Genomic DNA, 18,136 nt, shown 5'->3' with positions numbered 1-18,136 from the left:
TGACTCTAGATTAGAGAAGGAAGGCAAGAACACACAAATATTTTTAAAATACCTGATTGGTTATCCAATATATAATTGTGATGGTGAAACTTTTAGAAATAGCTGTGAGAAGCACAACTCGTTTTTCCATGTATTTTTTAATGTAAAATGGTACCTTTTCAATGACATGTTTAGCGTGAAAACCTTGCTGAAGATAAATACTGAGAATTATGTAAACAGTTAAACCGAATACCGAATAATGTATCTGCAGTTACACTGATTACAAAACAAATGTTACCCATGGGGTCTGGAGGGAGAGGCAGTCCTGGCAAAGTGCTCTGTCTGGTTTTGTGGTGGGCGGAGGTTTAAACCAATGGTGGACTTACCATTAGGATCACATTATCAAGGGGCCTGGCTCGTGAGCTGGGCATAATATTTTTGTTGTTGTAATTAAATAATTTCAACGCTTTTTCCCCTCATCCATCGAACACAATAATGTCAAATAAACCATAATAAACCCATAATGACCATAATGACAAAGCAAAAACAAGTTTAACGCATTTTAGCAAACCCATAATGCAAAAGAAAAAAAAGTTTAGAAATTTTAGCAATTTATTAAAAAATATTTACATCATTTACATACACTACCTTCAAAGTTTGAATCACTTAGAAATGTCCTTGTTTTTGAAAGATAAGCTAATTTCCATTAAAATAACATTAAAATAGTTCGAGAATACAGTGCATGTCATGCCCTGACCTTAGAGATCCTTTTTTATTCTCTATTTTGGTTAGGTCAGGGTGTGACTAGGGTGGGTAGTCTAGTTTTTTCATTTCTATGTTGGCCTGGTATGGTTCCAATCAGAGGCAGTGTCTATCGTGTCTCTGATTGGGAATCATATTTAGGCAGCCTTTTCCCACTGGGTTTTTGTGGGATCTTGTCTAGTCTAGTTGCCTGCGAGCACTACATTAGTTTCACGTTTTGGTTTAGCGCATTATTGTTTTCTGTGAGTGTCATCCAATAAACATGTGGAACTCTATGCACGCTGCGCCTTGGTCCATCAATTCAACAACGCGTGACAGTGTAGACATTGTTAAGTTGTAAATGACTTTGTAGCTGGAAACGGCAGATTTTTTATGGGAATATCTACATAGGCGTACAGAGGCCCATTATCAGCAACCATCACTCCTGTGTTCCAATGACAAACTTGGATTAAGCTAACACAACATATCATTTTAAAGGCTAATTGATCATTAGAAAACCCTTTTGCAATTATGTTAGCACAGCTGAAAACTGTTGTTCTGATTAAAGAAGCAATAAACTGTCCTTTAGAATAGTTTGAGTATCTTGGAGCATCAGCATTTGTGGGTTTGATTAGGCTCACAATGGGCCAGAACAAAAGTATTTCTTCTGAAACTCAGACAGTCTATTCTTGTTCTGAGAAATTGAGGCTATTCCATGCGAGAAATTGCCAAGAAACTGAAGATCTCGTACAACGCTGTGTACTACTCCTTCCAGAACAGCGCAAACTAGCTCTAACCAGAATAGAAAGAGGAGTGGGAGGCCCGGTGGCACAACTGAGCAAGAGGACAAGTACATATTAGTGTCTATTATGAGAAACGGATGCCTCACAAGTCCAAAACGGCAGCTTTCATTAATAGTACCCGCAAAACACCAGTCTCCAACGTCAAAAGTGAAGAGGCAACTCGGATGCTGGCCTTCTTAGAAGAATCTTGGTGGTTCCAAATTCTTCAATAAAAATTATGGAGGCCACTGTGTTCTTGGTAAACTTCAATGCTGCCAAAATTATTTGGTACCCTTCCCCAGATCTGTGCCTCGCACAATCCCTGTCTCGGAGCTCTACGGACAATTCCTTCTACCTCATGGTCTTGGTTTTTGCTCTGTCATGCACTGTCAACTGTGGGACCTTATATAGACAGGTGTGCGCCTTTCCAAATCATGTCCAATATCAATTGAATTTACACAGGTGGATACAATCAAGTTGTAGACATCAAAGGATGATCATGAAACAGGATGCACCGAGCTCATTTTTGGGTTCATAGCAAAGGGCTGAATACTTATGTAAATAAGGTATCTGTTTTTTATTTTTATACATTTGCAACATTTTCCAAACCTGTTTTTCGCTTTGTCTTATGGGGTATTGCGTGTAGACTGATGAGGGGGAAAAAAGTATTTAATCAATTTTAGAATAGGGCTGTAACGTAACAAAATGTGGGAAAAGTAAAGGGGTCTGAATAGTTTCCACGAGACAGCGGCCGCTGTTTCACTCGAATGCTTTCTCCCGATGAGATAAATGCGCAAGTGGCTTGAAACAAAGTAAAGTAATGTGAATAAATGATGGTTAAATAAATGACTAACGGGCAGTCACGTGTATCAATTGTTTAATTCTGTGTTAAACAACATTTAAACAAATAATGCATACTGCACTTCATGTTTGTTTTTTTTATTACTGAAACCGAAATCCGCAATTATCTGATCGAACGACCTCAAACATCAGTAATCCCTCAGCACTAAAATGGTACTTGTGTCACGTTCCTGACCTTATTTCCTTTGTTTAGTTCTTGTTTGTTGGTAGGACGTGAGCTGGGTGGGCATTCTTATTTATGTGTTTCTATGTTTGGTTAGGGTGTCACTAGCCTGATATGGTTCTAAATCAGGGGCAGGTGTTTTACGTTTCCTCTGATTGGGGAACCATATTAAGGTCTCGATTGGGAACCATATTAATGTTTTCACTGTATGTTTGTGGGTGATTGTTGCTGTGTCTGTGTTTGTTCGCACACGTACTGTCGTTTCGTTCGTTCGTATTTGTTCCTCCTGTCGTGCGTCATGGTTTATTGTGTTCTCAAGTTCAGGTCTGTCACGTCGTTTTGTTATTTTGTATTTTGGTCAGTGTTCTGTTTGTTGGATATCATTAAATTCGACATCATGAACATTCACCAGCTGCCCTTGGTCTCTCTCTTCACCTAAAACGACGTTACAACTTGTTCACAGGTAAATGACATGTCTATACTATAAAAACCCTGTACACCCATGGGTGTTACTGTTACTATATTCTGCAGTAAACCTGTATCTTCAGTTTCTCACATTCAACAACCTTGAGTATTATTGCCCATAAAGTAATTATAAAATATATTTCCAGGCAAGAAAAATACTAAGAAAAACAATCTACCTCCATATTCACTGAAGGCTTCACCAGCATCTTAGCCTCTTCTTGGACACGTTCTTCAATGCTCCTCCGCCCCATCCAAGGTTTCAGGGTCTCAGCGAGAACCTGCGAAGATCTTTAGATCTCTTCCCACTGCTCACAACACCCCTACAGTAAACAGTATGAAGAAGCACAAAGAGGAGAATTAAATAGCATAACATAAACCTAATGTAATGTAATTTCCACACAGACTGACTGTAGCAAGGTCAATGACACCCACCCACTCCCATTTTAAAAATAAAATATCACCCACCATATCCTTTAGTGACTGTCATGATCACGGGTATTGGCTCTGCCGCTGAATCTTCTCCTTGTGTGACAAAAGCATCCTTGATAGCCTGATAGCCAGAGATCACCACTACAGGTTTGGAGCCCAGCCATACAGTAAACACTGAGCCATACTTCTTACTGAGCCTGAGAAGAGAAGACCCACGATTATAGTTAGGGACCGTACAGTGATGTCTCAGATCCCAGGTTATATGGAGCACAGCTGACAGTCCTGGGATGTTGACATGGAAGTAAATGATTGTGGCCCTGCTATTCCTTTGGATAGTGTGGTGGAGCGACCCAAGAGAGCAAGAAATGCAGTGGCAAATTGATAGAGTACATTATACTCACTTAGATATCGAAAAATGTGTCAAAATAAGTGTATTTATAGCATGTAATTTTATGTTCCCAACAGTAACGTGTGTGGGTAAAATCCCTGAGGAAGTCGAGCCTCCCCAACCATATTACAACCTATGTGTTGTGATAATTGCGTTGCTTGCTCCATAACTTTCAATTCATATGCCTTGCGATATATAGGCCTAAAGGCCGAGCCAATAAGAGGACCATTCCACCACACCCGTAAGTGAGGACTGTATATTCTTTAGGTTAGGTTTACTTTTATGTGTTCGCACCCGTGTGATGGTTGTCACTCCACAGTTATTTAGATGTTGCGTATGTTTTTAGAACTGAGGTCGGGCTGTAACTGACAATTAACCTGTAAGTCTATGTCGTTGTTTTTTTATTTGAATTATTTACGTGTTTTCTTTGCGGGGGAAATGATAAGAAAGAGGAACTACGGTGGACTAATACTGTTGTAACGGGTCATTATCGTAGCAACACACCTTTGGGGTGAAGGCAATCACGCGCTGTGTTAGCTAAGTTTTTCATGGTCTTGGGTGTAGTTTGTAAAGGTTGAAGTGTGTATGTTAGGATGGAACGTTATAATAATTAGGATGAAGCGTGAATTCATGCCAGGAATAATAAGTGGTGAAGTTTTTGATTTCCTCCTTCTGTAGTAACGCCAAATGAGGTATTTTTCCTTTATTCATGCTGTTTATTCTGATACTGTTATAGCTCCGGCTAAACTGTTTTATTAGTGTAAGCACTTCAAGGTTATACCAAGCTAATAAGTCACTCGTAAAACAAGAAGGTTGTACGAGTGGGCTTAACTGTATTATTTACTTTATAGTTCTCACGGAAGGTGATAATTCTGACTACAACTACAGAATAAGCCGCCAGTTAAAATCAAGGAACGGTTGTGCTCGTGGTTACTGGAGGGAGCTACAGGGCCGTTGTAAACTTAGTTAACTTTACTCAGAAGTATGCTGGTATTACACAGTTCACATGGCATATCACTCCCGCTGTCTGGCTACCGTAAAACATGGAACTGGAATCCAAAGTATCAATAACGGACTGAATTATGGTTAATGTTCACTACATTACACTGGTAAAGGCACAGATGACAGACAGGTAGGATTCCAGTTGAGGTGGTTTAATAACGGTTAAGATGCACAGGCACAGAAACAGCACCGCACAGTGTATGTGTAGTATGGATGGGATAAGCCACTTAGTGGTCTGGCAACTTGCTTCAACCAAAGTGTGGTGTGTTGGTGCGTGCGTGCATGGTCTGCAAGTAAAGAGATAAATAAGATACAATAGTAAATGACAGAATAAATCTTCAAATCAACTCTCTTATAAACAATATGCATGGTTTTTAACATGACTATGATCCTTAATGCTATAACAGGACCATACAGCGCAAAGAAACTTGAAATCTGACTGTACTCATTTGAGATCATAGGGGAGCCACCGCACCTGTACTACAAAGCATACCACCATCATCTCAGTACAAAGCTACAATTGCGCAATTAACTTGAATACCTCTAACAGTGAAATAGGATCTAATACCCCTATAATGATGTACCATACATATACAATTACGTCATATAAACGACGCGCTGGGGGCATTACCCTATACAAATCAGGGTTAAATGTCCAAAATGATGACAATCAAAACAGAGCTAGCCAGCGCACAATAGCTATAGTAGCTAGTGATAGAAACTACTAATTAGCATAACCATAACTACAACATTATCGTCGCAGAGCGCATCTTCAGACATAAACACCTGAAAAGATATGAAATATGTACTACATATCAACAAAGGACTTGGCTAACACAATGAAAGCTAACTGGTAGGAAAATAAGGATGGCTGGAACTTTCTCTCACTTGACTTCTCTGAGCTGGAATCGCCCAGCATGCTCTGCTCCACTTCACCAGTGGGCGGCGCTACAGCTCTGATATGATGAACTAACATTACTGATATGATTAACTACAAATACTTCAAAGCCTTTGTTGAAAACACCTTTGTTTTATCCAAAACCGGAGAGCAACCTCTCTCCAGTGAAGTCCACAAAGCATATTGCATGTCAGTAACAGGACAATTACATGACCTACAGCATGGTCAAGCAAGTTCATGTTTCAACATTTTTGGACCACTAAAAAACTACTGTTTAGAACAACAGAGTTACCACAAATCGCAAAGAAACAGTAGCTATTCCAGCACCATTCGACTTCAACATTTCAGCATCAGTCAATCACTCTGCTTAGTCTATACAGTGACAACTAAAAGATACCAAAAACTATTTAGTCCAATCAACATAAGCTAAATATGACGTGCCTGTCCATGGTTCTGATTTCTGGCCTTCGGCAAGTAGAAAAAAATATGTTGACTCACCCTACTTCTAGAAGAATCCAATGCCATCAACGTGGTTAGCTTTTACAGTTAGGACCGCTATTTCTTGTCCCGGAAATCCCTCTGAACCGACAGGTTGAAGTCTGCTTGACAGAGCCACTAACCTAGCTAAGCTGCTAGCCATCAAGCTAATGAAGTTAGTCCAAAGACAAGTTTTACATGGAGCCCTCTTTGTCTGGAGAAGTAAATTAACGGTTCCAGCACTGTAGGAGCTGAAACTACTACGCTTTTGTTTCGAAACAAACTGGATCACTCCGAGTTACAATGCGGCAATTGTTTGTTTGATGAGGATTATAGGCCTGAGCATCTTTATGATGGCGCCAGAAGGGGATGGCTGGCCGTCTTATCGGCTTTTAACCAACCATGCTATTTGTTTGTTTTTTCGCATTGGTTCGTAACTTGTTTGTACACAATGTTGCTGCTACCGTCTCTCATGCCCGAAAAGTGCTTCTGGACATCAGAACTGCGATTACTCATCTCAGATTAGACAAAGAGTTTTTCATCAAAGAGTCGGACAGGAGGGATATACTTCAGACACCGACCAGGCCCCAGATATGCTGGAGAAGGAAACGGAGACTTTGCAGAAAAAGATCAGTGTGCCTTGTGAGATCAGGCGACGAGTGGCTAATCTGCCTTTGCCTCTCCTGTCACGTTCCTGACCTTATTTCCTTTGTTTAGTCTTTGTTTAGTTGGTCGGAAGCGGGGATTAACTATAGTCCAGCGCCAGAGCCGCCACCTGTGGACAGATGCCCACCCAGACCCTCCCCTATAGGTTCAGGTTTTGCGGCCGGAGTCCGCACCTTGGGGGGGGGGGGTACTGTCACGTTCCTGACCTTATTTCCTTTGTTTAGTCTTTGTTTAGTTGGTCAGGACGTGAGCTGGGTGGGCATTCTATGTTTTGTGTTTCTATGTTGGGTTTGTGTTTGGCCTATATATGGTTCTCAATCAGAGGCAGGTGTTTGTCATTGTCTCTGATTGGGAACCATATTAAGGTAGCCTGTTTTCACTGTTTGTTTGTGGGTGATTGTTCCTGTTTGTGCGTTCATGTGTTTTATGTTCTCTAGTTCAGACTGTAGCTTCGTCGGTTTTCGTCTGTTTATTGTTTTTTGTTCGTATTGAAATAAGTGTTTCAATAAATATGGAAACGTACCACCTTGCGCTTGGTCCTCCTCTCTTTCCACGACGAGAGTCGTTACACTTCCATCCTGCTAGCTAACGTTCAATCACTGGAAAATAAATGGGACGAACTGAAAGCACGTATATCATACCAACGGGACATTAAAAACTGTAATATGTTTCACCGAGTCGTGCTGAACGACGACATTAAGAACATACAGCTGGCAGGTTATACCACTCTATCGACAAAGATAGAACAACAGCCTCTGGTAAGACAAGGGGCGGGGGCCTATGGCTATATTGTAAACAACAGCTGGTGCACGATATCATCTGTACGTGAAAATACCGCCCCTAGCCCGAAGAGGTCTGAAGAATTGAAACTGGATTTTAAATAGCTGATTGACTCTCTGCTAGGCACTAATAAAAGACCCATCATATCTGGCCCTGTTCCTCTCTGAATCATGACATTTGAGCGCTTTAGCAGGATTCTCGCTCTTCAAAAGGCTACGTGATTATTGCAGCTCATTGGGTGTAACTTTTTGTGACAATTTTGATACCTTTTGGAAAAAAACCGTTTTATAAAGAGGATGGGATCCACCCAAAGCATTTGGGTTCATGGATCCTTTCACAGCATTATAAGGTGTGTTGAGACAACAACTTATCAATGACCAAGCCCAGCTCAGTTAATCCCTACCATTGTGTCGCTGAGTCGTCATAATGCTTTAGCAAATGTACATTATTGTCACGATCGACGTCAAGGAAATGACCGGACCAAGGTGCAGCGGGGTAAGCGTACATTCTTTTATTTTAAATGTCGCCGATAAAAACAATAAACAACAAAACGAACGTGAAGCTCTGTAAGGCTAATACATGCCACTAACAAAGACAACAACCCACAATGAGAAAAGGAAAAAAGGCTGCCTCAGTCTGATTCCCAATCAGAGACAACGATAGACATGCTGTCCCTGATTGAGAATCATACCCGGCCAAAACAAAGAACCAGAGCGGCTCAGACGGCGCTGGGCAGACGGACGGCGCAGGCGGCGCTGGGCAGACGGACAGCTCAGACGGCGCTGGGCAGACGGGCAGCGCAGGCGGCGCTGGGCAGACGGCAGACTCTGGCCTGCTGAGGCGCACAGTAGGCCTGGTGCTGGAACTGGTGGTACCGGGCTAAGGACACGCACCTCAAGGCTAGTGCGGGGAGCAGGAACAGGGCACACTGGACTCTGGAGACGCACAGGAACCCTGGTGCGTGGTGTTGGCACTCATGGAACTGGGCTGGGGCGAGGAGGTGGCACCGGATATACCGGACCGTGAAGGCGTACTGGAGCTCTTGAGCACCGAGCCTGCCCAACCTTACCTGGTTGAATGCTCCCCATAGCCAGGCCAGTGCGGGGATGTGGAATAACCCGCACTGGGCTGTGCTGGCGAACCGGGGACACCATGCGTAAGGCTGGTGCCATGTACACCGGCCCGAGGAGACGCACTGGAGACCAGATGCGTTGAGCCGGCTTCATGGCACCTGGCTCAATGCCCAACCTAGCCCGGCCGATACGTGGAGCTGGGATGTACCGCACCGGGCTATGCACACGTACAGGAGACACCGTGCGCTCTTCCGCATAACACGGTGTCTGCCCGTACTCTCGCTCTCCACGGTAAGCCCGGGAAGTTGGCGCAGGTCTCCTACCTGACTTCGCCACACTCCCCTTTAGCCTCCCCCCCCAATACATTTTTTGGGCTGTCTCTCGGGCTTCCTACCGCATCGCCGTGCTGCCACCATTCGCCGGTATCCCTCCACACATTGCTCCATAGAATCCCAGGCGGGCTCCGGCACTCTCCCTGGGTCGACCGACCACCTGTCTATTTCTTCCCAAGTTGTAACACAGTCCAGATCCTGATCACGCTGCCGTGCTAGCTCCTCATAACGCCGCCTCTCTGCTTTCGCTGCCTCCAGCTCTGCCTTGGGGCGGCGATATTCCCCTGGCTGTGCCCAGGGTCCTCTACCGTCTAGGATTTCCTCCCACGTCCAGGAGTCTTGACATCGCTGCTGCTGCTGCTGCTGCCGCTGTCCGTTACCATGCTGCTTGGTCCGAGTTTGGTGGGTGATTCTGTAACGACTCTCGTCGGTGGAAAGAGAGGAGGACCAAAGCGCAGCGTGGTACGTTTCCACATTTATTGGAACACTTATTTCAATACGAACAAAAAACAATAAACAGACGAAAACCGACGAAGCTACAGTCCTGAACTAGAGAACATAAAACACATGAACGCACGAACAGGAACCCACAAACAAACAGTGAAAACAGGCTACCTTAATATGGTTCCCAATCAGAGACAATGACAAACACCTGCCTCTGATTGAGAACCGTATTAGGCCAAACAACAAACCCAACATAGAAACACAAAACATAGAATGCCCACCCAGCTCACGTCCTGACCAACTAAACAAAGACTAAACAAAGGAAATAAGGTCAGGAACGTGACAATGTAAATAACAAACCCATATTTATGTTTATTTATTTTCCCTTTTGTACTTTAACTATTTGCACATCGTTACAACTCTGTATATAGACATAATATGTCATTTTAATGTCTTTTCTTTCTTTGGAAGTTCTATGAGTGTAATGTTTACTGTTAATTTTTATTGTTTATTTTCACTTTTGTTTATGATCTACTTCAGTTGCTTTGGCAATGTTAACATATGTTCCATGTTAATAAAGCCCTTAAATTGAAATTGAATTGAATTGAGAGAGAAGTGTTAAACATTACCTTTAGCTACTACCCATAAGACACAGCAGCTAAACGGTTGTGTGTGGTGAGAGGAGAGAGAGAGAGAAAGAGAGAGGGAGAGTGAGTGAAAGAGAGAAGAGAGAGAGAGTGGAAGAGAGAGAATGAAAGAGGAGAGAGGGAGAGAGAGAGAGAGTGAAAGAGAGAGAGAGGGAGAGAGAGAAAGCAGAGAGAGAAGAGAAAGAGAGAAGAGGGATAATCTACTTCACTTGCTTTGGCAAGGTTAACATTGTTTTCCATGCCAATAAAGCCCCCCTTGAATTGAATTGTATTGAGAGAGAGAGAGAGCGTGTGTGTGTGAGTGATAGAGAGAGCGTGTGTGTGTGAGTGATAGAGAGAGTGTGTGTGTGAGTGAGTGAGAGAGAAGGGTGGAGGGTAAAGGCGGGGTTCTGCCTTAAACTGCAGTAAAACTTTGGTCATTGGGCACCGATTAGATCCTTGCTAGTGTAGTCCTCCCCCCCAGCAGCCTGGTCTATATATACACTAGAAGGAGACAGAGAGAGAGAGAGAGAGGCTGGGTCTGTACTGCACTGGCTATCCTTCAACCACTCTGTTTACTCTCTGATCTGACACCACACATTAGAGAGGGACACACACAGAGAGACACACAGCAGCACAGAGAGAGAGAGAGAGAGATAGAAAGAGAGAGAGACAGAGTTGCAGTGCTGAGAACTGAGAGGAACTGAGAGGATCAGAACCCCCCTCTACTCTTCCTTCCATCCAATGGAATACTACTAGACTGGATCTACATGGGGGTGATGTCTGCGTTGTTGGAGGGGCAATGAAGAAGGTCCTGGCGTCCCACGTCAGCGCCGCGGCCCCGACCGTGGTGGCCTGGCTGGGGTCACCTTACTAGTGGAGAGGCTGTGGTTCTTCTGTGTGCCTGCTGTCCTTGGTGTTGGCTGCCTTCTGCCTCGCCTGCTGTCATACTCTGCCAGGACAGCCCAGCACCACTCTGCCTGTCCAGGGCAAGGCTGTCTTCATCACAGGTAAGGAACGAGGACTACCTACCAAGAAGCTCCTACTTGATCTACTCTGTACTATTCTGCTATGTCAGGTCTGGTCTGCTCTGAAGCACTTCTCTGTTTCTCTGTCTCTCTCTCATCCGTCTCTCTCTCTTTCCCTGTACTGACTGTATGTATGAGTCTGCTCGGTTGCTGCTACAACCTAGCTTTTTTTGCTCTGGTCTGTTCTACTCTGGAAACAAATGCACCTCTCTGTCTCTCTGTGTCTCTGTGTCTGTCTCTCTCTCTCTCTCTCTCATTCTTTTTTCTTCTTCTATGTCTCTTTCTATTGCTCTCCTCTGTCTCTCTGTTTGCTCTCTCTCTGTCTCTCTATTTGCTTCTCTCTGTCTCTCTCTCTGTCTCTCTCCTGTCACATCAGTCACATAATGATAGGTAGAAGCTGTGTGATAACGGCATGAGGTAAAATCTCCAGCCCGTCTAAGTTTCAGTAGGACAGGCAGAGTAGGTGACACCTGTTGTGACTCCACTACTGATTTGACGCGGTAACTTGCAGAAAACATTATTACGATTACAATGATGTTGGAAGAATATATATATATATTCAATATATCATGCTATAGTGTACAGGTAAAGTTATTTAAATAAATAATGTGTTCTCCGTGACTTACCTGTTTAAATAACGACGATAAATGCAGGAGGGTACAGTCTATGGACAGTTATTGCAAGTGAGAATGTGTTGTCATGGACTTCCTGGGTTAAATAAAGATAGATACATGCACATTACATTGATAATGCATATTACACTACAGCGATAATGCTGAACACTACAGTGATAATGTTGAACACTACAGTGATAATGCTGAACATACATTGATAATGCAGATTACAACTACAGTGATAATGCAGAACACTATAAGCGATAATGGATATTACACTACAGTGATAATGCTGAACACTACATTGATATAGCAGATTCACTACAGTGATAATGCAGAACACTACAGCGATAATGGATATTACACTACAGTGATAATGCTGAACACTACAGCGATAATGCAGATTACACTACATTGATAATGCAGAACACTGCAGTGGTAATGCTAACACTACGGTGATAGTGCATAACACTACAGTGATAATGCATAATACTACAGTCATAATGCAGAAAGCTACAGTGATAATGCATAACACTACAGTGATAATGCAGGACACTACAAGTGATAATGCAGTAAAGCTACAGTGATAATGCAGACCAGTACAGCGTATGGACATGATATCCCTGCACGTGTTCCTAGAGAGGTTTAAAAGGTTTACAAAGAGGGGGAGAGTTTGTTTTTTCAGTTATTGAAATAATCCTTGTGGTAGAAAATAATATATAATGATTATGTAAGTGGGTTACGCAATGTTATGTATAAGTCGCTGTAATAGCACTGTTGGTGACGGCGCACAGGCGGCTGGTGAGACCTTAATTGGGGAGTACGGGGCTCATCGTAATGTCTGGAATGGAATAAATCGAACTGTATCCGTTGTGAATTAGGGTTGTACTATATGCAATGTTTTCTGCTGCGCTGAGTTGAATGATGTTCTAAATGACACCGTTAGAGGCAGACTAGTATTTGGGCTACGGAGTGACAGCTACAGGGAGACTATCGACTGAAAGTAATCTGACCTTGGCAAAGGGCCCGTCGAAGTCCTTGTGTCCGTGGAACGAGCTGCTGAAGAGGGCTCAGCATGTTGAGTTCATCAGGGGGAAAAGAGCACAGAATTGCAACTGATAATCAGAGACGGGGGAAAATCAAGTCAAATGCTTCCGCTGTGGTAAAGTGGACATCAGGCTTCTATATGCTGGTGAGAGACATGGTGAGACATCAGGCTTCTATATGCTGGTGGAAGGACATGGTGAAACATCAGGCTTCTATATGCTGGTGGAAGGACATAGGTGGGACATCAGGCTTCTATATGCTGGTGGAAGGTGAGCCTGTAATAAAAAGAGCCACATTGAATGAGCCTGCAGAACCAAAAAGAGCTCAGAGAAAAACTTCAAGACTTTAAAACAAGAGAGAGACATTCCAACAAAGGAAAAAGAGACATGTTCACGCTGTTGAGCAGGAGAACACTGAGGTGACTGACTCATCAACCAGGAGAACACTGAGGTGACTGACTCATCAGACCAGGAGAACACTGAGGTGACTGACTCATCAGACCAGAGAGAACACTGAGGTGACTGACTCATCAGACCAGGAGAACACTGAGGTGACTGACTCATCAGACCAGAGAAACACTGAGGTGACTGACTCATCAGACCAGGAGAACACTGAGGTGACTGACTCATCAGACCAGGAGAACACTGAGGTGACTGACTCATCAGACCAGGAGAACACTGAGGTGACTGACTCATCAGACCAGGAGAACACTGAGGTGACTGACTCATCAGACCAGGAGAACACTGAGGTGACTGACTCATCAGACCAGGAGAACACTGAGGTGACTGACTCATCAGACCAGGAGAACACTGAGGTGACTGACTCATCAGACCAGGAGAACACTGAGGTGACTGACTCATCAGACCAGGAGAACACTGAGGTGACTGACTCATCAGACCAGGAGAACACTGAGGTGACTGACTCATCAGACCAGGAGAACACTGAGGTGACTGACTCATCAGACCAGGAGAACACTGAGGTGACTGACTCATCAGACCAGAGAAACACTGAGGTGACTGACTCATCAGACCAGAGAGAACACTGAGGTGACTGACTCATCAGACCAGGAGAACACTGAGGTGACTGACTCATCAGACCAGGAGAACACTGAGGTGACTGACTCATCAGACCAGGAGAACACTGAGGTGACTGACTCATCAGACCAGGAGAACACTGAGGTGACTGACTCATCAGACCAGAGAGAACACTTAGGTGACTGACTCATCAGACCAGGAGAACACTGAGGTGTTCAGGACCACGAAAAATCAAAGGAAGCTGCTGACCGGCGTGACATCACTAGGCGCTCTTCGTGTTCTGTCGTCTACCGTTTGGGAATCACAAAGTGCTGCAGCAGCACTGTTCTTGAGGGCGACGGACCAGATCTGGAATGGATTGTTCACCTGGAGTAAAATACTTCCTGGATGACATCTTCGTTACTGGGGAAAGAGGAAGAGGATCATCTCCTGAAACAAGCTTGTGATGTTAATCTATATTGGGGTGGGAGCAGCAGTCGCGTATCATATTATGCCTTCCGGTGATGAGAAGTCGATCGCTTTTCGCATCGAGGACATTGAACAAAGTAAAAGATAAAACGARAAGCCAAAGGCATTGTTTTTGGGAGTGTGGAAGTTTAAATCGGTATCTGTACAAGAGGAAGTTCACCCTTTTTTACAGATCGTCGTCCGGTGACGAGCATCTTTAGATCGCATACTGGGATTCCGTAACTTGCTGCTTGCTGCTGTTGTTGTCAGCGAAACACCTACGACCTCAAGTATCGCAAGTCAGAACTGCAATGCAACGCAGACGGCCATTGTCCAGGTGGCCACGAACTGTGGTCAAAGCCAGAGTCATGCAGAGTAGACATCTTCTACTTCCAGAAGTGGAAAACACAACCAGTCACTTCAAAACAAAGTGTGGAGAAACACCAGAAACGACCCGGTGTTATCTGAAGTGACGGTAAAGYTGCAGGAGATGCTCCGGAACTGAACCGTTAACCTTTTCCAGGAGAATTGAGCTGTCAATACAGTCCGCTTGTCTGATGTCGSGGAGAAGTGTTATCATTCCGCCTGGAGTGGATGGAAGCATTGAGGTGAAAAAACATGTCTCCTCGTGTCAGAAGGTTGCGACATACTTCAACGTGCACCTCTTCATCGTGGGATAGGGGGTGTGGCAGCGCATACCAATCGACATCACAGATCCATTTGAAGACATCATGTTTATTGTGGTCGTGGATGCTCATATGAAGTGGACAGAGGTTGCCATCGTGACGTCTACTACTGCAGAGAAGACCATCTGGAAGCATGGAGAATTGTTTCGTCGGTTCGAATCGACCACTTCAACTCGTTAGCGAAAACGGACCGCAGCTAGTGTCCCAAGTAATGGCTATGTTCCTACGGGTTGAGTRTCGTACAACACATCAGGTCTGCACCGTATCATCCATCTACCAAYGGGCTGGAGGAGAGGTTCGTACAGACCTTAAAGGCATCTCAGGGTTTAAGGGASACTGCACCAACGCTTGAACAGCTTCCTGTTATCCTACAGGAACACACCTCATGCAACCACCCAGGCTTTGCCTGCATCACTACTAAGAAGAGAGCTAAGCACAAGCTTCGACCTGCTCAAACCTCCGAACGCGAAAGGAGACAGTGCGACGTCAACAGGAGAGTCAAAGGGTCAAAAGTCAAAGGTTGTGAACTGAGAGCAAAGGACAGAGCTTTCAACCCTGGAGAAACTGTGTTAGCTAGGGACTACCTCAACGGACCAAAGGGGGTTCCTGGTACAGTTATTGCTCAGACTGGTCCTGTGTCCTACACTGTMCAGACTGCAGAGGACGTCTTCTGGAAAAGGCACACAGATCAGTTACTGTTGAGTAAAGCAACATTGATGGAACCACCAGTCGTGATTGGTCCAGAACTGTTACTGGGTGACACCCTGACCCACCAGTCGTGAGTGGTCCGTAGTGGTCATTGTCCCTGACCACCAGCAGTTGTGAACCCACCAGTCGTGAGTGGTCCCTGACCCGCAGTCGTGAGTGGTCCTGACCCAGCAGTCCGTGAGTGGTCCCTGACCAGCAGTCGTGAGTGGTCCCTGACCAGCAGTCGTGAGTGGTCCCTGACCCAGCAGTCGTGATGGTCCCTGAGCCAGCAGTCCGTGAGAGGTCCTTGACCCAGCAGTCGTAGAGGTCCCTGGCCGCAGCGTGAGTGGTCCCTGACACAGCAGTCGTGAGTGGTCCTGAGCCACCAGTCGTGAGTGGTCCCTGACACAGCAGTCGTGAGTGGTCCCTGGACACGCAGTCGTGAGTGGTCCCTGAACAGCGAGTCGTGGTGGTCCTGACCCCAGTCGTGAGTGGTCCCTTTGACACAGCAGTCGTGATAGGTTGGTCCCTGACGCACAGCAGTCGTGAGTGGTCCCTGAGCCACCAGTCGTGAGTGGTCCTGCACAGCGTGCAGTGGTCAAAAACGTGAGTGCCCTGACCCAGCAGTCGTGAGTGGCCCTGACACAGCAGTCAGTGAGTGGTCCTGACACCAGTCGTGACAGTGGTCCCTGACCAGCAGTCGTGAGTGTCCCCCGACCAGCAGTCCTGTGAGTGGTCCCTGACACAGCAGTCGTGAGTGGTCCCTGAGCCAGCCAGTCGTGACGAGGTCCTCTGACCCAAAGCAGTCGTGAGTGGAGTCCCTGGCCCACACCAGTCGTGAGTGTCCCTGACACAGCACGTCCGTGAGTGGTCCCTGAGCCACCAGTCGTGAGTGGTCCCTGACCCACACAGTACGTGAGTGGTCCCTGACCAGCAAGTCGTGAGTGGTCCCTGACCCCAGCAGCGTGAGTGTCCCTGACCCAGCAGTCGTGAGGTGGTCCCTGACCAGCAGTCGTGAGTGGTCCCTGACCAGCGTGAAGTGCCTCACGCAGTCGGAGTCGTCTGACCCACACGTGAGTGGTCCCTGACACAGCGTCGTGCAGTGTCCCTAACCAGCGAGTCGAGTGGTGTCCCTGACCCAGCATCGTGAGTGGTCCACTGACCAGCATCGTGACGTGGTCCCTGAGCCACCAGTCGTGAGTGGTCCCTGAACAGCAGTCGTGGTAGCTACCAGCAGTGAGTGGTCCCTGACAGCAGTCGTGAGTGGTCCCTGACCCAGCAGTCGTGAGTGGTCCTTGACCCGCAGTCGTGAGTGGTCCCTGAGCCACCAGTCGTGAGTGGTCCCTGACACAGCAGTCGTGAGTGGTCCCTGACACCAGCAGTCGTGAGTGGTCCCTGACCCAGCAGTCGTGAGTGGTCTGACCCAGCAGTCGTGAGTGGTCCCTGACCCAGCAGTCGTGAGTGGTCCCTGACCCAGCAGTCGTGAGTGGCCCTGACCCAGCAGTCGTGAGTGGTCCCTGTCTCACCAGTCGTGAGTGGTCCTGTCTCACCATTATTGATTTGTTATTAGACGCGGTTATGAAAGCCACGACACATATGTTTCGAGCTCAACAAACAATGGTTTCCATGGTTTCCATGGTTTCCATGGCTTCCATGTGTTTGACACCATTCCATTTCACTCCATTTCAGCCATTATTTTGAGCCTTCCTCCCTTCAGCAGCAGTGTGGTGGTGTGTGTGTGTGTGTGTGTGTGTGTGTGTGTGTGTGTGTGTGTGTGTGTGTGTGTGTGTGTGTGTGTGTGTGTGTGTGTGTGTGTGTGTGTGTGTGCCACGCGTGAGCACATCAGTGTGTTACTCTTGTCTTTGTGATCCTCTATTGGGAGCCTACGGGTCCTCTTTTATTGTGTGTGAACGCATTTGTGCGTGCGTCCTTGTTACAGGATGCGTATAGCACCGTGTGTGTGTGTGTGTGAGTGAGTGTGTGAGTGTGTGTCTGTCTGTGTGTATGTGTGTGTGTGTTCTTCATCCAGCGTGGTACAGTACAGAAGCAACAGTCCATGTGTCCATGCTGATCCACTTGACAATGTGGCTTAACTCCTTAACCCCATTGTCCTTCCTGCCAGAGCAGCCAGTTAAAAGGAAGCCTTAAGATGGGTCATGTGACTGTAAAGAGGTTTTAGGAGCTCCTCTGGTTAATCTGATGCTGTCTACACCACTTCAGCCTAACCCTGACCTTCACTCTGGAGGAGTCCAACCACTTCAGCCTAACCCTGACCTTCACTCTGAGGAATCCAACCACTTCAGCCTAACCCTGACCTTCACTCTGGAGGAATCCAACCACTTCAGCCTAACCCTGACCTTCACTCTGGAGGAATCCAACCAGTTCAAGTCACCCTGACCTTCTCTCTGGGGAATCCAACCAGTTCAGCGTCTAACCCTGACTTCTCTCTGGAGGAATCCAACCACTTCAGCCTAAATTCTCTCTAAC

At 45.8% G+C, this 18,136-nt stretch overlaps 1 protein-coding gene across 1 annotated transcript in view; it reads left to right on the top strand.

The window, feature by feature from the left end:
• LOC111949833 (cytochrome P450 2M1) overlaps positions 1-18,136 on the top strand; it is a 41,850-nt gene that overhangs the window by 3,764 nt on the left and 19,950 nt on the right. The gene's annotated exons all lie outside the window — the stretch shown is intronic.

Source organism: Salvelinus sp. IW2-2015, linkage group LG22 (genome assembly GCF_002910315.2).
Source record: "Salvelinus sp. IW2-2015 linkage group LG22, ASM291031v2, whole genome shotgun sequence".
NCBI lineage: Eukaryota > Metazoa > Chordata > Actinopteri > Salmoniformes > Salmonidae > Salvelinus > Salvelinus sp. IW2-2015.
Note: the sequence above shows the minus strand (reverse complement) of the source record. Positions and strands in the feature narration are given on the sequence as shown.